General features: G+C 42.4%; 1 pseudogene; it reads left to right on the forward strand.

The window, feature by feature from the left end:
- LOC147164218 (uncharacterized) overlaps nucleotides 1–25216 on the forward strand; it is a 244729-nt pseudogene that overhangs the window by 14063 nt on the left and 205450 nt on the right.

Consider the following 25216-nt stretch of genomic DNA (forward strand, 5'->3'; position numbering starts at 1 on the left):
TGAGGGTCTGCTGGGAACGTCTGGCAGAATCCCCTGTCAGAAAGAGTTTCAACGCCCACCTCCGGCAGAGCTTCTCCGTTGTCCCGGGGGAGGCGGGGGACGTTGAGTCCGAATGGACCATGTTCCGTGCTTCCATTGTTGAAGCGGCCGATCGGAGCTGTGGCCGTAACGGGGTTGGTGCCTGTCGGGGCGGCAATCCTCGAACCCGCTGGTGGACACCAGCGGTAAGGGATGCCGTCAAGCTGAAGAAGGAGTCCTATTGGGCCTTTTTGGCCTGTGGGACTCCGGAGGCTGCTGACAGGTACCGGCTGGCCAAGCGGAATGCGGCTTCGGTGGTCGCTGAGGCAAAAACTCGGACATGGGAGGAGTTCGGTGAGGCCATGGAGAACGACTTCCGGACGGCTTCGAGGAAATTCTGGTCCACCATCCGGCGTCTCAGGAGAGGAAAGCAGTGCGCCATTAACACTGTGTATAGTGGAGATGGGGTGCTGTTGACCTCGACTTGGGACGTCGTGAATCGGTGGGGAGAATACTTCGAAGACCTCCTCAATTCCACCAACACGCCTTCCTTTGAGGAAGCAGGGTCTGGGGACTCTGAGGTGGGCCCCCCTATCTCTGGGGTCGAAGTCACTGAAGTGGTTGGAAAGCTTCTCGGTGGCAGGGCCTCGGGGGTGGATGAGGTTCGCCCGGAGTTCCTAAAGGCTCTGGATGTAGTGGGGCTGTCGTGGTTGACACGTCTCTACAACATCGCGTGGACATCAGGGACAGTGCCTCTGGATTGGCAGACCGGGGTGGTGGTTCCTCTTTTTAAGAAGGGGGACCGGAGGGTGTGTTCCAACTTTAGAGGGATCACACTCCTCAGCCTCCCAGGTAAGGTCTATTCGGGGGTGCTGCAGAGGAGGATCCGTCGGGAAGTTGAATCTCGGATTCAGGAGGAGCAGTGTGGTTTTCGTCCCGGCCGTGGAACAGTGGACCAGCTCTACACCCTCAGCAGGATCCTTGAGGGTGCGTGGGAGTTCGCCCAACCAGTCCACATGTGCTTTGTGGACTTGGAGAAGGCGTTTGACCGTGTCCCTCGGGGAGTCCTGTGGGGGGTGCTTCGGGAGTATGGGGTACCGGGCCCCCTGATACGGGCTATTCGGTCCCTGTACGACCGATGTCAGAGTTTGGTCCGCATTGCCGGCAGTAAGTCGAATTCGTTTCCTGTGAGGGTCGGACTCCGCCAAGGTTGCCCTTTGTCACCGATTCCGTTCGTAATTTTTATGGACAGAATTTCTAGGCGCAGCCGGAGTGTCGAGGGGGTCCGGTTTGGTGGCCTCAACATTGCATCTCTGCTTTTTGCAGATGATGTGGTGCTGTTGGCTTCTTCAAGCCGTGATCTCCAGCTCTCGCTGGAGCGGTTTGCAGCCGAGTGTGAAGCGGTTGGGATGAGGATCAGCACCTCCAAATCCGAGACCATGGTCCTCAGTCGGAAAAGGGTGGAGTGCCCTCTGCGGGTCGGGGATGAGGTCCTGCCCCAAGTGGAGGAGTTCAAGTATCTTGGGGTCTTGTTCACGAGTGAGGGTAGGTTAGAGCGGGAGATCGACAGACGGATCGGTGCAGCGTCTGCAGTGATGCAGACGCTGTATCGGTCCGTTGTGGTGAAGAAGAAGCTGAGCCGAAAGGCAAAGCTCTCGATTTACCGGTCGATCTACGTTCCTGCCCTCACCTATGGTCACGAGCTGTGGGTCGTGACCGAAAGAACAGGATCCTGGATACAAGCGGCCGAAATGAGTTTCCTCCGCAGGGTAGCCGGGCACTCCCTTAGAGATAGGGTGAGAAGCTCGGTCATTCGGGAGGGACTCGGCGTCGAGCCGCTACTCCTCCACGTTGAGAGGAACCAGTTGAGGTGGCTGGGGCATCTGGTTCGGATGCCTCCTGGGCGCCTCCCTGGGGAGGTGTTCCGGGCATGTCCTACCGGCAGGAGGCCCCGGGGACGACCCAGGACACGCTGGAGAGACTACGTCTCACGGCTGGCTTGGGAACGCCTTGGGATCCCATCGGAGGAGCTGGATGAAGTGGCTAGGGAGAGGGAAGTCTGGGCTTCCCTGCTAAAGCTGCTGCCCCCGCGACCCGACCCCGGATAAGCGGAATTGAAGACGGAACGGAACGGAACAATATCGAAGGTAGAAGGTGCATTGTTGATCACAGGAGAAACAAGAGCAGCGCCGCGCTGGAGCGGATACGAACCGCTGTTTGACAGGATAGCTGACATAACGCGACAAAGAAGCCAAGAAACCCTCACAGTCAGTGAGGAGGAAGAAGATGAAGATTCTGGTGAGGAGCGAACACCAGAAGAGTTGGCAGAGGGATTGAGGCTTGGATGTGGGGTGACGAGATCTCCAGACGATGAATGGCAGGCAAGAGAAGAGTTAAGGCGGAGAACTCAGCTGCAGAAAATGAACCCCCTTCTCAGATCAGAAAAAAAGTGAATGCAGGTAACGGCATAACACTATGCCATTACTACAGGAGTACATGGGATATAGCAGGAGATGTCCTCCTTGTTCTCACAGGCTCAAAACTCCGGCCATATAACAGCAAGTTCTGCGCGGGCTTGAAGTTGGCTGCCGGAGCAGAGTATGAGAAAGAAAGAAAGAAAGGAGGTGCAGAAGCAAGCGCCGCAGGAGGGACACCCAGGCGTAGATCATCATTTTAGGGTCCCTAGTTGGGGGGGCATCAACTTTCTATATGATATTTCACTGCCCAGGCAACAAATGGACAGCTGAATTGAACCAAACTTCCTATTTGGCAATACTAACCCGAGCCTTGGAAAGGGCAATAGATGGTGCCATTGAACGAGGGTCTTCAAGAGTGGTCATAGATGTGAATGGGATAAGATCAGGTAAGATGTCATGGAAAATAGCTGAATCAGTGGCCGTGGGAACCTTTAAGCTACAAATAACCATTCCAATTACGCCACTACCTGGTGCGGAATTTGTGGTAGCGATACCCCGAGAACAATGAGGGGAGAGGGTGCATGAAGCCATGGAGAATGTGCTAAGACAAGTGTTGAGGAAAATAATATTTTTCTTCGCGTGTTCGTTTTTTTCCGGGTAGAGAGAATGTTGATTTTCTGAATACAGACTGGAGATCGGTGAACAGGTCCTTCGAAGGATTTATTTTACAGAATATTCCGGACACAAGCGAGTTTACAGACAAATGGCTGCATTCTTCTCGCAAGTGTGAAGTTACAGCGGACTCACAACATTCTTATACTATCTTGAAGGGGCGGTACCACAACGCCCCCTCCAAACAGCCCACCTAGACTTCACCGGACATGAGATAAGATTTTAAACACATCATTTATTACAGACACTTCAACCACAGACAATGGCCCATTGTTGTGGAAATTGATGAGATCCCAGTCATGACGATAAGACTTTAAAGTAAAGACATCATTGATTACAGACGCTCTTCCAACCACAGACAATGGCCCATTGTTGTGGAAATAGATGAGGTCCCCCAGTCATGACGACATTGCGATAACACTCACAAAGCTCTTACTGAGGAAATAAGGAAATTAAAACAGTTATGACTAAATTAAAACAGCAACCTGCCAAGGAAACAACAAGCCACAACCGATTCTCAGTGTGTACCAGGCTTCTGAAAAAATAGCCAAAGACATGAGAGTTGGATACGTGGAAACCAAGGATGGAAGGAAGGCGTTCCCTGCTGCAGGACAAACAGAATACCCGTACCCACCAATATGGCTGGATAAGCTGGATGAAGGAATGATACAGTAAGAACGACTTACAGGGAGGCGATTAACTTCTTGATGACCCCATCATATCATACCCTGATAGGTTGTATGAAATTGACAAGAAGCTTTAGGGAAGGCTTTACAACTGTTATGTATGATGTCCTGCTTCGACGACTAAAGCAAGCATCATATGACAAAGTAAATGTGGAGCTGAAAGCCTACAATGACTTGGCGGATCAGGACGGTACCGGAACGGTGCCAATCATCACACAACCTGCAGTTAACCAACCGTTTCAGTAGGTGACCCAGTTAGGAGCAACCACTCATGTCCCAGCTTCTTCACCAACACAGGAGGATCAAGATAAGAACATGCGAGTCTTCAAGGCTCTGAAGGCCATGGTTCACCCCAAAGATCCGAAGGAAACCATCAAAGAATACCTATATTCGAATTGACCCATGATTAAAGATGCTCCGGGAGGAGAAACAGCCAAAAAGATGTGGTTACAGCTTGTCAACTCCGACCCCGCTGGCCCCAATAAAACGCTCAGGGGGTCTACGAGAGGTGGGTAGATGACGAAGAAGAGGACGAGGATACCCACATCGCTCGGGCTAAAGAACAACTAAAACAAGGGGTCACATTACTGAACGTTTGGCACAAGCTGAAGCAAGTTGTGTCACCGAACGGGTACGTAAAAGTCCTACAGATGATCACCTCGGATATGGGAAACCAAGCCATCTTCGTGAAGATGGGCCCTGAGACCACAGTGGGCAAAATCGAAACCTCCATCAAGTAGTGGGACAGATTAAGCAGGCACTACAACGTGAGGCGGAGAGCAGCTCCAGCGGCTAATCGCCCTCGCCGGAATGAGCAACAACAGCAACCAGTACAGAAACAGCAGCCACAGCAGAAAACCTCATATTTAAAGCCACAAAAACAAAGATCAAATGGCAACACAGGACAAGCCTCCCAAGACAATGTTGGAAATCATTTCTTTGATTTCTGCGTGTTCAATAAATTCAAAGTTGAAATCTGTGAACAAGTTTGCCAGCTTTATTTCAGATTCTGAAAGTCACTTGTAGCTACTGCTCAATCATCGCAGCTCACCCACAAATGTGTTATTTTCAAAGTTCATGCATGCATATATACAGAAATGGTTCCCTCCCCCTCATTGACCATTTGGCCCCTTCTCAGCATGTGGTATTTCCTGTCACCACAATTCTTCACACAGAGCACAGCCCCCGAGGAAGAGACTGTGCCCCCCCTTTGATCTTGTCCTGTCAGCAGAGTGAGATACAATCTGGCCAACTCCTATTGAGTTATTTCAGTCCTTAACAAACATGAGGTAAACAATTGGCTTCCTAGATAAACTATTGACCTCTGTAGAGCTGGCTCCAGAGATTCCCGCATACCTGCTGTGTGGATTCCGACACCTCACTTCCTTAGGGGGAAAACAGACCACATTCTACCACAGTTGTATTTATCTAACTAAAATCTAAAACACTTTGAAGAATATATATGTAAAACAGAAAAACAATGTTAATAATCCTATCATTCCCTCATTTGAACTATTCTATAGTTCAACACATTAGATATTGTTTTTAAAGGAAAATGCCAGCGGCATCCTCATCCCCCTCATTCGAAGCAACAGGAGACATCCATTGATTAGCAACAGCTACCATCATATGAGACGACTTATTTTGTACATCCTGTTTCTCAATCGCAGTGGTAATAAGTCTTTGGCAAAGTGAACGAATACGTGGAATAAAACAACATCCACAAATCGTTATTAGCGCAGTGAAAACAGCCGCAGATATCAAAATTGAGGAAATCAAAGTTTTATAACGGCCAAACACATTCATCCAATTATCCCATACAGAAGTATCTACACCTGATTGCTCTTTCATTTTCTTATTGAGTGTTCGCAGCCCTTCAATTGCAATTGTCAGACTTCCATCTGGAGCAGTATTGTTAGGAATAAAAGTGCAACACTGATCTCCAAACATTGAGCAAACTCCGCCCTTTTCTGCCAGCAACATATCTAGTGCAATTCGATTTTGGAATGTCATCAAGGATGTGGCGGCTAACTGGCCGCGTACAGCCTCAAAGCCAGACTGAGTCCAATTTCCTAGCCTTTGTACATTATAATGTATATAATTAATTCTATCTACATTTTTGTTTATGGTGCACCACCAGCAAATTACAGATTCGAATCCTGAGAGTACTTGATCAGTTAATTTGTATTCATCTGGCACACCTCTTGGTACTCCAATTGCATCAATGTAGGTGGGAACATTCTGCTCTTGCCAAGAATGTCTTTTGGTCCTCTGAAAAGAAGGAGGTTTTGGTTCCCAATTATCAATCATTTGTAACAGGTTATCAATAGAGATGGGGTAGATTTGTACTGGCATGAGAAGGGTTATGAGGGCACAATATCCTTTTGTATTTAAAGGCAACTTATCAAATATTCTGTTGTCACCGCACCACCAGTATATGTCCGCTCTGGATTTCGGTTGGAACTTCTGTCCCACATCTACTATCGACACGCACTGAGTAATGTGATTTAATTTTCCCAATTGTTCTCCAGTGCCTGTCATTTTAATACATGTAAAATTACCATTTGCAACTGTGTTTGAAAATACTGGTTTAGTTTTCTGCCAATCGACGAGGGGATACACCTTATCCCATTTCGAGCATTTGACATTGGGGACAGCCTTATTCATTAGTTCCAATATACAGTGATCATCTATTTTAGCCGGAATGATTCTCAATAAAGGACGCGGACCTACACATACCACACAGTTGTCTTTATCAGAGGCTCGAGCCGCTTCATTCGCCAATAATAGCCAATTGTTACTGCCCCCGGAAAATCCTTTTGTAACCCGAAACCTCTCAACTATTCCCTCAGTTGGTACGATGACCGCCTTTACTCCGCTCTCCATTGTGTATTTAGTCATTTTTGGCTGTTCTAAATTACTCATTGTTTTATTTACGCATACTAAAATGGGGAAATATGGGTCATGTCCGGAGAACCAGGCCCACAACAAAAATCCAAAACAGGAGGCGTTATCAATTGTTGTGTTAGGCGACCGTAATTCCCCTTCTGGAAAAATAAAGTTCATATAGAGTCGCCCCCCCATATTACGCAATGTTATTCTTTTGCTAAAGAAGACTGCCTCCTCACTAGTTCCCGGACGCCAGTATCTTCCATCCTGTGTTGTTATCAGAGCATTCCAATCTCGTCGTACATGACCTGTCAAATACCACCAGTATTTTATCCAATCTTCCCCCTTAGTCTGTCTCCCCCTACCAAATCCCTTTAAGGATCTAATAGGAATTTTAACAGAAGTGTTTGTATTTGGAGCAACTGTCACAGCAATTGATTTATCATAAGTCCAGAATGTGACCCAGGGATTATATGTAGACTTAATACTTCGCTTAATACGATACGTTGTAATTGCGTTCAAAGTTGTGTCAAAAGGCTGACAAAAGTACCAAGTCATCATGAGAAGAAATGTCGCAGTACAGCAGAAGGATATGTTTTTCAGCTTTGAAGCCATCTCGTAATGGAGTTCTTTGAAGGTCTTTTTGAATGAAAAGAGTGTCGCAATAGTTCGTCTCTTCTTTTAAGAATTTGGGGTAGACTACCCAAATTCTTCCATTTGCCACCTGGGATTATTCTGCCCAAAATGTGACTGATCAAAGGAATGATTGCCCAAGAAAAGGCACTTGATCTTGATCTTCGTTCAATAAGATTGAATGATGTCCTCAAACGACAGCTCCTGAGCCGGAAACTGGATCATCAGTTGACGTGGCTCCTAGATCGGGACATCAGCTGACGTTGTTTTCCCAGTTGGAGGTGATGAGATTGATGATCATCAGTTGATAAGATAGCTGAGCCTGGCACGTCTCCGGCAGCCTTGTAGACCAGATGTGGAATGTCGTCTTCATCCTCCTTTCTGTGCAGTGAACTGCATAAGATTTCCTCTCCGTCCCCCCTGGGGCCGTTCTCCTGAGTGCAGAACATTTTCATTTAGTCTCTCATAAACTCACATAAATTTTATTTTGAGGAAAAACCCTGATAGTTTTTGTTAGTTGGGATTAGTAAATGTTATTTGATTAAGATCTGTAGGTCCTGCACTGTTGGAACAGGAAAAGATCTATTTTTGTGACATTGAAATAGAGCCCAGCCTTTGATTGAGGTGAATGACATTCGCTCATTCATTAATATAAGACAGAGCTTGTAAATATTTATTTTTCAAATAGGTTTTGTTCAATAATAGGTAATTTTTTTACCACGACTAAATTTATTCTAAATTTGCATAACTTTGCCTTTCATATCATATATTCTCTTCCCAGAATCCCATGATCGGCCGAATCCTGGCATGCTGGGAAAAACTCACATATATTCATATTATCTATACTCTTTTGCAAACACTGGGCTCCAAACATTACATTTTTCACATGTGATTCTGAGATAAAAGATATAATATAATATAATTACCTTCATTCGGCGAATATGCATTATTGTCCTTGCTTGCTTCAGACTTACTTTGCGATCGATTTCCTCTGGTAGATTTCTTCATATTCAAACTGTGGATTATCACTTTCAAACTCACCCTGTCAAATGGAGTGTAGGCGATACCCCACAACCTTTGTAATTTTGTTTTTAAGTTTGTTTTTCATTCTCTAACCCACAACCTTTTAATTTTGTATTGAATTTTCTAATTCATCTACATTGGTTAATATCTTAAACATGAACTGTCCTTCTGTTCATTCCTCCCTCATTTTGGCAAAGATCTACAGATCTTTACAAACACGCATTGCACTACAAAGGAAGACACATCAAAAAACCCCGTTAGCTCATAAAGAAGGACTGCCAGACCACAGCCCCCGCAAAAGACGTCGTAAAATTCATAACTCTCAAAATCAGATTGTGAGGCAACCGAGATAGCCGCAGGACACCGCAAATAATTAGCACAGACCAGATAAAAACTAAAACACTAAATGTGAAAACTTTGGAGACATGAAAAACAATACTACTAGATTTAAGCAAACTAAAAATGATTCAGAAACTGCTAATCAACCTCACCTCTTCTACAGATTAGTGGGGCTCGTAAAAACACAGCACAAAAAATATCTCTGGGATTTATAAATCACAGTGCTGAGAAAAAATAATAATCGAAAATGAATCATCAAATTATCAGTTATTTGTTGAATAACAATATCTCAGTATGATAAGATGCAAGTTTCAATATTATGTCCATAGAACATATACTTAGATAATACATATTTATAACATATACTACTGTGAAGACTTCTGGGAAGACTTCTACTTAATGCTGCACTTCGTATTCAACTTTAACTGCAGCTGGACGGAGCCCAGAAAAAAATTTCCCCACAGGGAAAACAAAAGTATATCGTATCGTATCAGTTAAATTCCCATTGTACCAATTCAGAAACTGATTATCCCAAGAAAATAGGCAGACATTTAGTAGGCCCTTCTCAACAATAAAATAGAGGAACTAAGATTGAAATAAAAAAAAAATTCCAATCCCTCATTCCAAATTCACATATGTCGTGTTCAATTTCCTGAAATACTTTGCTATAGATCACAGTTTCCCATCCAACACATTAAAAATGCCTTGCATACCACTCGTGTAGCATTTCTTCGAGCAAGATCACACCCCATTCGGACCTCCATCTTTTTTAGTCTTTGTCCAGTCCTCCAGCAGATGTCGCTGTGGGGAGGTTGCCATTTGCAACCTTCCAAAGGATGGATTCTTTTTGCCAATCGATTGTTCCAAACGATTCCAATGTTCCAGTTCTGCAGTCGCTACCGGCGCTTCCTTGTTCCACTTGGTGACAATTTCAGCTGCCACTTCAGCCTTCGTCGGAGCTGCCAAACCTCCTTGTGTGACGAGTCTAACATGCAGTCCTGCCGTAGCGTGTCTTTGAAGGCTCCTTTCTGTCCTTTTTCCCAGCCAGGTGAGGAGGCAGGCCCAACACGATGAGGACAACAGTAGTCTGCTTTTCTTGTTGTGATTTCTCTCAACGGCAGCCAATCGCTGCTTTGCTTTCTGACTCCTTGTGACATTTTACAATTGGCCAGCAGATGTCAGGACGGCGGTTGTTGTGTCAGCAATGTTCAAAGCAGGCATTTAGATTTCCTCTGGATGCAAAACAGCCATAGGGGAGAAGTCAATCCAAACGTTGGAAATTGCTGTCTGCAATGGCGGACTCGATGACACATAGTCTTTCTGAGAGCTCACCTGACCAAAAAATGCACACTCGTTGATGCAATGCATTAAAAATGCCAGATTGAGGATGTGGGATTATAGCAAGATATTTCACTTCCCGTTTTCTTATTATCTTATTTCAAACTTGTTCTTTTTAGAATGCCCCTCAAAAACAGCCACTAGAAATACTTGCAAATACAACGTATCCGTAGAGCTGGGCGCATCCCGTTTGCAGATAGTCATCAAACCCCATCCGCTTTGGAACTTAAACATCAGTTTCTGAAATGACACACTCAGAAAAAACAAATATTAAACATCATAATCATTATGTTGACTACAAAAACATTTATAACTTCTCATTCAACTATCCTAAATCCAGCCACAGCTGTACGGATATAGGGATAATTATTTTAACTCAACATAGCTCAATACAAAATGCTATCATTTTATCATTACTCTTTATTCATTTGTCCCGAAAAGAAAAAGTTAACCTGGCTCGTCTTTATCAAAAACAGTATAGCATAAAAGACTGTCAAATGCAGTCACTAAAAAATAAAAACACTAAATTAATATTTTTCTACAAGAACTTAGCAACAGCCTTAAAAAACTGTTACTTATTTTGTTTTATCATCCTTCTCTTATCTATGAAAGAGAAAAACTCACAATACGAGGACACATGACTAATCCCCCACTCACACTCAAACCCCCTCTTTTTCCATACAGAGGAGGAGAGAAAATTTCTTCATTTAGCATCCCTCAACATCGCAAAACCCATTTTACCACATTCCTTTTCATTACCTTATTCCATCTGCCATCATCTCACCAGTCTAAACTCACACAAAACCAACTTACAGTTAAGAATATTGAAGAAAATCAAACAAAACCTCCCAATATCCAAACACTTCCAATACACCCCCAACAGAGCAGCCCCCACCTTTTTTTTAGAAGCTAGGTCCAATTTAAAAGCACATGCTTTGTCCAATTTCACTTTCGGACTCTCCCTCATTTCCAAAATTTCGTTCAAGAGAGACTCCAATCGTGTCACAGAGGCGGTTACGCCAGCTGCCAAGCCGTCAGCCGCGGCCTGTAACGTAGACCGAAGCGGTCCAGAATTTTTATCATTACCACTATGCCATTCCACATCAAGATTACCGCTATTTACCGTCAACATCGGTGCCTGCAAATCCTGCAGCATCTGAGCCGCAGGCTTGTGCGGTGAGCCTGTAAACGGGTTAACAACATCAGACAAAACAGTAACGAGCGGCCCGCTGCTCGCCAGAGGTGCAACAATGTTAGCATCACAATTAGCCACATCCTTAGCACCCGCTTTTACCAACGCTCCTCTAGCAATTTTAACCGAACTGCCCATCGCCAACATTCTAGCATTCCTCATCATTTGATCCACATGTCTACAATTTCGTCGTACTTCTCTACCCCTCACTCAAATGCATACGCACACACTCTTTAGTCATTATAATAATAAACGGTGTTATTCTATCAATTCGTTGTCCACAAATCTTATAGCATTTAAACCGCAGTTCCATACGGTGATTTCAGTAAACGGGTTAACTTCGAACAAACCACCCGTAAACTGCTCCAACAATGCTGGAGTCATTTTAGCACCAAATTCAGCCTTTTTTCATTACCAACAAAGAAAATACAAACGTCTGACATACCATTTTGTCCAGCGAAAGCTTTTTATACAATCGATCCATAGTTCGTTTTTTCATTGTATATCGACGCTTTTTTCCTCACGGCGACTCACAAGTCCCGACTCTAAACCGGAAGCGCATTCAGGACAAACCATACTGTATCCGGGTCGAAATCGCCTCCATTTTGTTCATAGGCTATTTTACTTTCGGTTTCTTATCTTACGCAAGTAGTATTAATATTTATCAATGCAGTGACGTCTCACTTTACAATATGATAGTTCAAATAGGGTAAATTTATTCGACAACGTTTAAACAACCGTACAACAAGCAACACAGAAGCTCACAAAACACACAGCACGCACAACATATAACGTACACAGACAACGAATACACAATGAATCACGTGATCCAATTCCGCAGTGTCAAAACTGTCTCTCTTTTACTGCATATGTCATGCAAGGCGCTCGTTCAGCGCAAAACCAAAACAAAATCACACGTAATCTAGCGATCGCAAATACAACGTTTAAAACCCAATGTCCATTGCAATCGACCTGACTCCCCCAACTGTTCAATTTCAACAGCGCGCGCACTTTTAAAATAACTTATTACGTGAAAATGGACGTTCTTATACAGGCGACATGTCCTACCTGAAGGAACAATCCTGAACCAACCAAACTGCCAAGGGCAGGCGCGTCTACTATGATCTTCAGATTTACCAATGGATCTTCAAATATCCACGAAACCCCGTAACCTCTTTATCCTTATATTCAAAAAATAAATATCATAGTCTATCGAATCCTTCGCAACGCAAAAACAAAACTTACAAATTAATAAGACGTTGCTTCTTCCTGTTAACATGGCTCTGTCCCCAGCAGCCGCGCGCATTAACCGGTCCGGGCCAGCACGTTTGTCACCACATGCTCCACCCCACGTACGTGTTTATAGTTCAATGTCGCAGAAATTTTTAGAACGACATCAAACTACAATTTGTTCAAACAGATCTCATGTACAAATTTACACAATTTAGCAGACGAAAACAAGTTGCAACGATTTCAAACAGACAGAACTTCTCTAGTGGATCAACGTCTCCACTTACTGTAATTAATTATTTAGGCGCCTAGAAGTTCCATTCGTTCATCAATCACTGCAGCTCGAAATCCTCTTACCTCCTTTCAGCGTCGGGGTCACCAATTGTTGGAAATCATTTCTTTGATTTCTGCGTGTTCAATAAATTCAAAGTTGAAATCTGTGAACAAGTTTGCCAGCTTTATTTCAGATTCTGAAAGTCACTTGTAGCTACTGCTCAATCATCGCAGCTCACCCACAAATGTGTTATTTTCAAAGTTCATGCATGCATATATACAGAAATGGTTCCCTCCCCCTCATTGACCATTTGGCCCCTTCTCAGCATGTGGTATTTCCTGTCACCACAATTCTTCACACAGAGCACAGCCCCCGAGGAAGAGACTGTGCCCCCCCTTTGATCTTGTCCTGTCAGCAGAGTGAGATACAATCTGGCCAACTCCTATTGAGTTATTTCAGTCCTTAACAAACATGAGGTAAACAATTGGCTTCCTAGATAAACTATTGACCTCTGTAGAGCTGGCTCCAGAGATTCCCGCATACCTGCTGTGTGGATTCCGACACCTCACTTCCTTAGGGGGAAAACAGACCACATTCTACCACAGTTGTATTTATCTAACTAAAATCTAAAACACTTTGAAGAATACATATGTAAAACAGAAAAACAATGTTAATAATCCTATCAACAACCAGACCAGGAGAAGAAAAAAAACCTGGAGCATATGTGACGAAAGAAGAATATGACAAGATGACCCCAGAAGAAAGGAAGGCCCTTCAGGAGGCTCGTAAAGCTGCAGCCTCCGGGGAGCCCAGCCAATAATGACGGAGAAGGCGCAGGTCAACATAGAAGGGGTCCACCAAAGAGGAGACAATATCTACGCAAATGTGGGTAAAAGTCCCTATTCAGTAGACACGGGAGCAGAGGTGTCAATGACCCGCAAAGCCATGAGACAAAATGGACGAAGATGCCAGTTGGCATTGGGAAGGAATTGTGTGGGTCTTAGGATCCTACAACTTACTAACTTTAAGAGATGCTGAGGATATGAGGAAACCAAAGAACCAGCGAATGTCTACGAAGAAAAGACTGGAGAAGTTGAGAGCAAGATTGGTTCGATTGGCCCGACCAAGGTAACAAGAGTGGTATAAACCAGTGGATGTGCCCAGCTGTCAAAATCCAACAGATCCAGGAGAGTGACCTGTCCCCAGAGGGCAAAGAGAGGCTGACTAGAATTCTGGAAAAGGCTTTGGTAGCCCATTTCAAGAACGACTGTGGGGACTTGGGTCCGAGTTTTGTCCACACCATTGGCGGAGGAGTGCATCCCCCGGTAAGACAGTACCCTCTTAACCCAAGAGCAGTGGCTGAGATGGACGTGATAGTGAAGGAATTGTTAGCACTTGAAATCATCCGAGAAGAGCCTAACCCAATGACCGATTCAAGCCGTGAAAAAACCTGAAGCGGTGGGAGGAGGCTGGAGGCCAATGATTAACTTTAAAGCTCTTAACAGAATAATAATAGTTAACAAAGCAAGCCTCATTAACCCTCAGGCATCCTTAAAAACATTAAGAGTGGAAAAAGTACAAATCATGCATTGATTTGGCAAATGGATTTTTCTCTTTGAGACTTGCTAAAGCTTCCTAAGGGAAGATAGCATTCACCCACAAAGGAAAGCCATGCGTGTGGCAAAGACTACCACAGGGGTACAAGAACTCCCCCAACGTATTCCAATCAGCGGTTTTGCGGGTTTTGGAAGGGTTGGAAGTCACAATATACATCGACGATGTGTTCATCGCCAGTGACACGGAAGGAGGGGCACTTGGACTTGTTGCAAGTGGTGATTGAGAGGGTCTCATCAGCAGGACTCAAATTCAACCTGAAGAAATGTCAACTCGCCCACTTCCAAGTGGATTACTTGGGTTTCCAAGGAAATGAAGATTTGGAACTCTCGGAGGGATACAGACGATTGAACAGATTCTGCCGCAGACCTCTGAGAACGAGCTACAAAGGATACTTGGACTGTGCAACTATGTTCGAGATCATGTTCCCCGCTACCAAATATATGCAAGACCACTTTATGCACGTCTTTGAAAGAATCCTGAAGGAAATACAACCAATAATTGGCCTTGGTCAGCAGCTGACCAAGACAATTTGGAGAAACTGAAAGAAGCAGTACGAAACGCGGTGCGACTTGAACCAAGGAGCTTGACCAGGAGATTGGTTGCTGAAGTGTGTTGAGAAGAGGATGACGCTATGGTCGCGGTCGGGAATGAAGGAACAGGCTTGGTAGCTTTATGGACTTATACCCTGACTAGTGTGGAGAAGAAGTTTCCCCAAAAAGAAAAGGAGCTTACAGTTCTGGCAAAGTATTAAGGATATTTGAAAGACCTGGCTCAGGTGGAAGGAATTAAGGTTGTCACACAGAGTCAAGGAAGACCACCATCGAGAGCACATAAGCAACCAACGTTCAATGGGGAAGGTGGGAGGACATCTTACTGGACCCTGACCTAGAGATTGGGCCAGGAACAAGTTCATCAAATAAGCAAGTGATCCAAGAAGAACAGGAAAAAGGACCATGCGAGTGGATTCTTTATACTGATGGATCAAAAAAAGGTAAGGACCAGTATGCACACTGGGGTTACATCCTTAAGCAAAATGGAAAGGAGATTTGCCGACGCAGAGGTAGAGCAACTGGCAGTGCACAGGCTGAGGAAGCAACAGCAGTCTAAAACCGGGGGCGGTGAGAACCTAAAGGAATCCTTCTCGCAGCCGACTTGAAGCACTCCCGTCAACTCCTCAACTTTTGCCGCGTTACAGCAGGTGGAGATAAAGGGGAGCTTTAACCCATTGAACGGAGAGTCGGGCGAGGTAAGCGAGATCTGACAATGTATAATTATAAAAAATATAATTATTTTTTGTACTCAGATAGCAGACGAGGACAGTGTGGTGTCCCTGCAAAAAGTTTACTCCACAGTGTTTGCCCAAATCCAGAGGAAGTCAGCAAAAAAGAGTCACGATAAGGGGTGCGTGGATGTGGGTGGACCCAAAGGCGAGAAGAAACAGTAGGGAGTGAGCGAGTGGAGACTGGTTGCCATGACTGGACTGAGCGAGTGGAGACTGGCTGCCATGACTGAACTGAGCGAGTGGAGACTGGCTGCCATGACTGAACTGAGCGAGTGGAGACTGGCTGCCATGACTGGACTGAGCGGAACTTGAAAGAAATGAGGGCGACTGGACGATGACGAGGGTGATGTGACAAAGAAGACTTAACTACGACGTGGACTACTGGACTGAGAAGAAGATGACTAACATTGATGTGGACGACTGGACAGTAGTGATGGCAAACTCAAAACTGTGTTTCGGTACGTACCAGAACGCAGGCAAAACTTGTGATTCGAAACACTGTTCCGAGACCTGCTTCAGAATCACAATGTCACGTGACTGTTCTATTCCACGTTCTCCTTCTCTCACAGTAAATAAAGCAGAGTATATTTTTTCTGTGAGAAAAAAAATAATCACATTTTAAAAAAGCAAAGGAAAAAAGAAGGACAAAACAACGATCGCAGTCTAAACAGAGTAAACTCTACACTTGGAAGACAATAAATATATAACAACATAAAAAAATAAAATCACTACAAGTTTGCGCAACGATAGCAGAACTGTCAGAAGTGCCTATACCACTGAGCCATGCTTGTCCAGCTGTTTATCACTACATCGCTGGTGTCAGGTTGAATATGGCGCGCATTTTTTATCTCCTTTTAGACACATTGGCAATAAGCTCAACATGCAGAACCCGTGGTACAGCTCAAGTGATACAGTGGTCGTCTCCCATGCTGAACTTCGCAGGTTAGCTCCCCATCCCTAGCGTGATTATTTTTTTCTTCTTTTTTTTCTTAAATATTCTACTCTCTTCCAAGTGTGAAGTTTGCTCTGTTGAGTGGTCCTGAATATAGTTTTTTTACTGAGTACAATTAACTGTATTGGCGCATTGCAAGCAACGCATATGTGCATTCAGCCACCTACTGTAAAAGAGTGTGTAACACTCATGTCAAAACCTACAAAAAAGCTTACTAGTTGTCCTCTGCATCCCGTGTTCCATTAAACCTCCAACTGATTCAAAACGTCACGTGACCATATTGATCATGTCATCCTAAACATGCCCTAGCTGCTGATTCATCTTGCTAAATGATAAAATGTCAAAAGGCCAATGAGTGCTGGGGTTGGTTCAGTGGTATCGCACTTGTTCTGTGATGTGGTTAGACCTCTACGAAGGGGACCTGCTTCAATTCCAGGTCAATGCGCTATATTTTTGCAGGTCATTCTTTTCCTCTCTGCTTTGTCAAAACAGATGTCGTTGCAAAAAAGAAAGGGGAAAAAAGGCTCTGGGCGGTTTGCCTTCGGGATTCGAGTCCCTCCCAGGAGGCTACGTTTGTGTGGGGGTGTGCGTGTGTGTGTGTGTGCGTGTGCGTGTGCGTGTGGGGGGGGGGTGTGGGGGGGTGTGGGTGTGTGCGTGTGCGTGTGCGTGTGCGTGTGTGTGTGGTAGGTGTGCGTGTGTGCGGGCGGGCAAATAAATAAGCCTTTGAAATGTACAAGTTTTTGATTAAATGTGATGGTAATGTGGGTCAAAGCATTAAAGTCATGTTGAGAAATTATCTATTTTCAAGGCTAAAATAAAAACAAACCAATAATCAGCAGCAAAAAGCTCATTGATACTTTGAGGGGGTGGGGGTTATTTAATTTTTCTTTCCCATGATATTATTTATCTCTCTTATGACATCCATTACAATTACAATATATGCCGATTGCCAGTTGTGTAAATTAGGTGATGACAGCCAATAGGTACTTTCCTTACTGGGGAGGTGGCAACACTTAAATGTTTGTATGTGATATTTTAGAATTGGCCACCAGATGTCGCTGTGGAGAGGTGTTTTGAACATTCCAAAAGATCTATTCTTTTTCTGAAACAATTGTTCCAAATTATTTGATCATTTCAATGTTCCAAAATGTAGCTCTGTTATCAAAACCTGACATAAACAATGATCTCACACCGACTGGACAAAGACAACAGACTAAATACACCAACACTAATGAGAAACACAATAGGGTGAGGGCACTGATTAGTCAAACAAACTGGGAAGGGGAAAGACACACAGATGGATGTAATCAGACATAACGAGACAGGGGAAACACACAGGAACACAAGACACACAGCAAAGCCACCAAAATAAAACAAAACCCCAACTCCTACTAAACTGGAACACGACAAAAAGAGAGGTGAGTTTAGAAGATTAAAGCAGAATGAAAACAAACAATAAAATTATTTTAACTTAAATTTGAAAATGTCGCTATGGAAAGGTGTTTTCGAACATTCCAAAAGATCAATTATTTTTGTGAATCAATTTTTCCAACCGACTTGATCATTTCAATGTTCCAAAACGTAGCTCTGACATCAACACCTGACATCAACACCTGACATCAACACCTGACATCAACACCTGACATCAACACCTGACATCAACACCTGACATCAACACCTGACATCAACACCTGACATCAACACCTGACATCAACACCTGACATCAACAATGATCCCACACCGACTGGACAAAGACCACAGACTAAATACACCAACACTAATGAGAAACACCTGGGAAACACAATAGAGTGAGGGCACTGATTAGTCAAACACACTGGGAAGGGGAAAGACACACATGTGGATGTAATCAGACATAACGAGACAGGGGAAACACACAGGAACACAAGACACACAACAAAGCCACCAAAATAAAACAAAACCCCAACCCCTACAAAACTGAAACACAACAAAAAGAGAGGTGAGCTTAGAAGAATAAAGCAGACTCCAAATTGCTCTAAAGCCTAGTTAATTGAATTTACGACGCATCCTCAGACAGGTTAAATTGCATTATAGTTATTCGAACATGCATGCACTTGTTTTCATACAACTATAGTCAGCGTGACTTTTCTGAACTGAAATTCTACCTAAATATGATTGTGTTCTTATTCTTGGGATTTTAACATTCACATCTGTTGTCCTGATGAGCACATCTCCAGGAGTTTCTGAAATACTATTGACTCTTTTAATTTTGTGCAGTTTGTGGCTGGTCCATATGGAACACAGACTACAAATTTATTTTGGTATTTTTAAAGAGAGCCTGCTAAGTTATCAAAAGAAATCCGAGAAGCATTGTGACCATGTTGTAGTATCCTTGAGCAAGATACTGAATCCCCAGTTCCACCTGATACTTCGTCATCAGTTGGTGAGCGGGTATTCGAATGTAATGCGCTTTGAGCACCTTGTAAGGTGGAAAAGTGCTATATAAATGAAATACCATATGTGAAAAATTCCTTCAGTTTTTTACAGACAAAATTGTATTAACTGGAGCCGGTATAGCCTAGCCTTCCCATGACCTTTCTGTTCCTTTGCACTAGTTGTCTGTTTTTGTTCTATTTGAGCCAGTGTCCTTCTCATAATTGAAGAATATAATTAGTCATATGGAGCGTTCAGGTTCTCCCATTCCTCCTCGTTTATTTAACGAGGTATTTGACACCATTAGTCTACGTGTCCTTGAAAATATGAATTGTAGCCTTTTTACTGTACAGTACCAGGTGAATTTAAACATGCAGTAGAACAACCTTTACTGTTAAAAAAAAAAAAAAAAAAACTGGCCTCGACTCCTCTCTCTGCTGTAATTTTGGGCCTATTTCAAATCTTTCTTATATTTCTAAAATATTAGAGAAGGTTTTTTACTTTTAGTTGTTACCATTCCTGTAAGAAAATAGTACCACTGAACTTTTTCAGTCCTGGTTTAAAGCCCTCCATAGAACAGAATCTGCTGTCTTGAGAGTATCAAATTATATATTTTTATCAACAGAAGTTTGTTGTTTTGGCACTCCTAGATTTGTCTGCTGCATTTGATACTGTAGATCAATTCTTGGCCCTCTTATATTTATTTATTTGGAAAACGATCCGCGTGTTCGTAGATCAGAAATCAGACTGGAGATCGGTGAATCAGGTTTCCTTCGAAGGATTTATTTTGCAGAATATTCTGGACACAGCGGGTTTATAAAAGCACAAACTGCTCCTCGCTTGCGTGTTCTTTCAGCGGACTCCCAGTATTCTTATACTATCTTGAAAAAGTATTACAACGCCTCCTTCACCCCTCCACAGGATACAGCCCCTACTTCTTTAAGACCCCACCTTTTCTCCCAGTCCTGAGTTCAATACACATGACGACAGAAGGAAGCAGATTAGACTTTTATATTTTTACAGCATATCATTAAAACACATTGAGTTTAAACCCAGATACTGGCCCATTGATGTGGAACCAGACAAGGTCCTTTAAACATGAGCATAAATTGTGACAGCACAGACATATCCACAGATCAAACACAGCTTTACACAGGAAACCTTTTTAACACATTCTCTTCCTCAGATAAGAGGAAGACAGAATCTTCAAACGTTCCGTCACATTTAGTACACTCATCAAGCTTTACTGAGTAAGTTAATACAGTTATGACTACATCTAAACAGTAATAACTAAAATCAAAACAGTTATAATTAAATTGAAACACCAAAATGTCAACAGCTGCCCCTTGGTTCTATTTTTATGAAACATGGTATTTCATTTCATTTTTATGCTGATGATTGCAAGATCTATTTTCCCTTGGCACAGTCCAACAACTCACTGCCTCCCAAATGATATTAAATCCTGGCTTTCTTTTAATTTCCTGAGTTTGAACAAAGATAAGACAGAAGTGTTGTTGTTTGGACCAAGTTGTTGTCCCTCTCCGAATATAGACCTTGGTCCATAGGCACCTTTTTCTCAGGGACTGTGTTATTAATTTGGGGGTCAAGTTTGACTCAGATTTTAAATTTGAGAAACAGATTAGTTTTTTTGTACAGAAAAGTTTTTATCAGTTCCGCTAAATATTCAAAGTGAAGCCAATCTTATCAAGATCTGACTTGGATAAGTTAATTCATGCTTTTATTACAACTCGTTTAGATTACTGTAATGCTTTGGATGCAGGTATCAGTCAGACTGCTCTTGCCCGCCTGTAGCTTGTGCAAAATTTTGCTGCTCATCTGCTTAACCTGACCCGTAGGCACATTACCCCTATTTTAACATCTCTTTATTGGCTCCTTGCGCATTACAGGATACATTTTAAGAACTTGTTATTTGTCAGAGCTGCTTCACCCTTACTGCCCAACCCAATCCCTAAGATCTGCTGATCACTTGTTTTTGTCAGTTCCCAAAACAAGGCAGAAGCTTAGGGACAGAGGAGAGGGTTCATGATCGCTGCTCCCAAGCTGTGGAATCAACTACTGCTAAGTGTCAGACAGGCCTCCTCGCTCCCAGTTTTTAAATCACGCCTAAGAGCACATTATTTTTCTCTGGCCTTCAACTCAGTAGCTTATCTGGTATGATATTTATAACCGGCATACTGGCATGAACTTGTTTTTTATTGTATTTATTTCATTTTAAATGTTTTATTTTATTTTTCCTTTTAACTATTTGTTCTTGTTTTTTTTATACAACACTTTGGTTTCCCTTGTGGATCTTTTAAATGTTTTAAATAGTTGATTGATTGATGTACATGATGGGTCTTTGAATGTAAATCCCCTATATTTCTTTAGTAATCAAGGATAAATCATAGAAGCCACTAATATCTGCAGACAATGACCTTAATGCCCCACTAAGATATAAAGACTAGAAATGTGTGAAAACTGGAAACGTGTGTGTGTGTGTGTGTGTGTGTGTGTGTGTGTGTGTGTGCGTGCGTGCGTGCGTGCGTGCGTGCGTGTGTGTGGTATTGTTTTTGTTACATAGTGGGGCCAACATTTCGGGATTTCACAGAGTTGTGGGGCCCAACCGTCCATTTGGGGCCATTTTGCTGGGCCCCTCAAGTTTAGACCTCTTTTTGAGGGGAGCATTTTTTTGCCCATTTTCTGACATGCTACAAACTTGCGAGTCAAACCCTGAGAATGCAGTCATTACCAAACTTAAAGTGGTAGTTGAGAATGTCAGAAAATGTTGCCCAAATGGCCGCTTACAAGTTTGAAGATATCTGTGATGCTAATCGTCAACCTTGAACATGTTACTATCGTCAAATTGGACAAAAAAATGGTGGTACCTCTTAAGACTGACAATAATTTGACGATAGTGACATGTTCAAGGTTGACGATGTTTATTTATTTTAGCTTGTTTTTAAATTAAATTATATTTCTTTTTTCTTTCTTTCTTTTTTCTTTTTTTTAATTTCTTTATTTATTTTTACCGACAAAGGTTTTTCTTTATTTATTTTTACCGACAAAGGTTTACCAAAAGTTTTCTCTAAGTGTGTACTTTGCGTTTATGGAATTTAGGATGTTGATGATGGAGCCACTCTGTCGCCATCTCCTGGCCAGCATGAGAAATGCTCACGCTGACAACTTCCTATACGGCCCGTTTTTCAATTTGGGTCTCCTGCCATATCCTATTTTAGTTTCTGAAATAAAAATTGAAAATAAAACTGTAATTAGACTTATCCTTATCCATTCCAGACAGCCAAACGAGAAAATCAAGCTGTATTTCAATCTATTTTAAAACTAAAATCAAATAACGAGTCGTTTTCCTATTTTTAATATCTGTTTTCAAACAAATATCCAATGACCAAAAGAGACACGGACACGCAAAGAATGTGTTAGCGATAGCCTAATGATTTGAATGGGAGGGGGACAAGATTAGCTTTGGCTTCCTTCTGCCCCTTCTCGAACCGAACACTTGTATGAGCTTCTTTGTTTGCTTTTATTGTACTTGTTCGAGATAAAGATAAAAATCCAAAATCAAATCAAGAACAAATATGTCTATTTATATTTAGGTTTTTTGATATAACCTTTTTTCATGTTTTCGTTTTACCTGAGAATTTGTTATTTTTAGGTCAGATTCGGGTCATTTTGACTAGAGGTTATATTTGATTTAATATATATATATTTTTTAGGATTAGCATTAATTCATTGCTGTATTTACAATATTTTGTCTTAAATGTATTTTTCATAACATATTTTTTAATGTAATTTTTATTTTCTCATTTTGAAGTCACCAATTCGACCACACACACACGCACGCACACACACACCCACACACACTCACACAAAAAGGCTATTTTAAGAGCCATCCACACAGACTATGGAACAAAATTCCTGCATCACCTTATCCGCACCACAATTACTGTAGACCTGTTATGCACACAATGTTAATTCCTATGCAATATCATAATGAACACTGCCTGTGTTTATATTTTCTCCATGATACAGAGAATTCTATGTTATGTATCTTACTTCATGTATTACATTGTGAGGTGAAAACAAGCTGTTTATACACTGTCGATAAATGTTGAAATTAACCTGACTCCCCAGAACTTTGGACTTGACTATCAATCAAGACATAAGGTAAGGCACATAATTACATGCAGTATGTATTAATTGTACTATTTTTTATATATATATATATATATATATATATATATATATATATATATATATATATATATATATATATATATATATATATATATATATATATATATATATATATATATATATATATATATATATATATATATATATATATATATATATATATATATATATATAGTCATATATTTGATTCGCATGTTTGATTTGAGGCTGGTTAGCACGTGCTAACCGCCTCCCAGTGCAGAGGACGTGAGATCGAGTCCAGGCTTCGGCCTTCCTGGGTCGAGTTTACATGTTCTCCTGCTTGCGTGAGTTTTCTCCGGGTACTCCGGTTTCCTCCCACATTCCAAAGACATGCATGGCAGGTTAAATGAACACTCCAAATTTTCCATAGGTGTGATTGTGAGTGTGGATGGTTGTTGGTCTCTGTGTGCCCTGCGTTTGGCAGGCAACCAGTTCAGGGTGTATCCCGCCTACTGCCCGAAGTCAGCTGGGATAGGCTCCAGCGCATCCCGCGACCCTTGTGAGGACAAGCGGTTAAGAAAATGGAAGGATGGATGGTAAATATACACCCTGAACTAATAACGCTTAATATTGAGGCACTTACTTGCTAATGCACGCACTTATTGAGTTCCTCCACATATTGACTCTGTTCACAAGCATATCACGTTCCCCTTCATCTGACCATTAGCGTGGATTTTAAGCATAGAAGTGCCAAAACATACCTTGTGAAAATTAAACTGCACTAAAAAACTAGCCACCAGAGGGTGCTAGAACTACACAAATGGAAATTTGTAAATAAAGGGCGGAATCAGCCTGGGAGTGAATACCTTGTTTATACTACAGCCTTCCCTGCTTCGCAAACATGTTTTCGAGAGTGTCTGGGAGAGGGCTTGGACAGCCCGGTTTCTCACGCTCACAACTTTTTGCTAACGAATAAAAGACGGAGCGGCACACGGTCCGGACGGAGTCAGCTGTGGAACATGTACGATTGCCCAGCCGTTGTTGCCGCTCTCTTCACCCGGACCGTAGGCTCCCCGGTCTAGTGTCAAGGTAAGCGCTGATGATCATATTATGCTGCTGAACGTTGTAGTGTATTGATTGCTGTTTGCGGGGAATAAAAGGTACAATAATTCTAGCAAAGCAAGTTGTGATTATTGCTGTTTGCGGGGAATAAAAGGTACAATAATTCTAACAAATTGAGTTGTGATTGTTGCTGTTTGCGGGGAATGAAAGGTATAATCATTCTAGCACAGCGCAGGTGTTGATTACTGTTTGCGGGGAATAAAAGGTACAATAATTCTAGCAAAGCAAGTTGTGATTATTGCTGTTTGCGGGGAATAAAAGGTACAATAATTCTAGCAAATCGAGTTGTGATTGTTGCTGTTTGCGGGGAATGAAAGGTATAATCATTCTAGCACAGCGCAGGTGTTGATTACTGTTTGCGGGGGATAAAACGTACGATTATCCTAGCACAGTATAAATGTTGATTGCTGTTTGCGGGGAATAAAAGACACAGTTGCTCTAGCAAAGCATATCAAGTCTCTGTGTATTCATTGTTACCGCCGACCACTCACGATCCTGCATAAAAATAAAAGGTGAAGTAGTGTTTTCCACAAAACAAGCTGTTCACCGGATGTTAGGTCACATTATGTGCAAGTTACAACCAAGTCTCAAGTCGCAACTATCAAGTCTTAAGCAAGTCCCAAGTTAATGTGAAGTTAAATCAAGCAACTCAAGTTGCATCACCAAAAAAGCGGGTCAAAACATTACTTTGTTCAAGCAATTCAAGTCATCTCAGCACAACATATTGTATGGAGTGACGATCATATATTGTTGGGGTTTTTTCACTGATCAAGACACACAAAAAAACAAACATTTATTACTCTCTAAGATTAACTCAACATAAAGAACATATATCTTACATCTTTAAAATTCAATCTAAGAGTATGGAATACATGCATGCATAATTTAGAAGAATGCATGCACTTTTAATATCTGCATGAGTGTTTACAGCTACCAATGTATCTTAC

Source organism: Leptonotus elevatus, chromosome 12 (assembly GCF_054856555.1).
Source record: "Leptonotus elevatus isolate MCC_2025b chromosome 12, RoL_Lele_1.0, whole genome shotgun sequence".
Classification (NCBI taxonomy): Eukaryota; Metazoa; Chordata; class Actinopteri; order Syngnathiformes; family Syngnathidae; genus Leptonotus; species Leptonotus elevatus.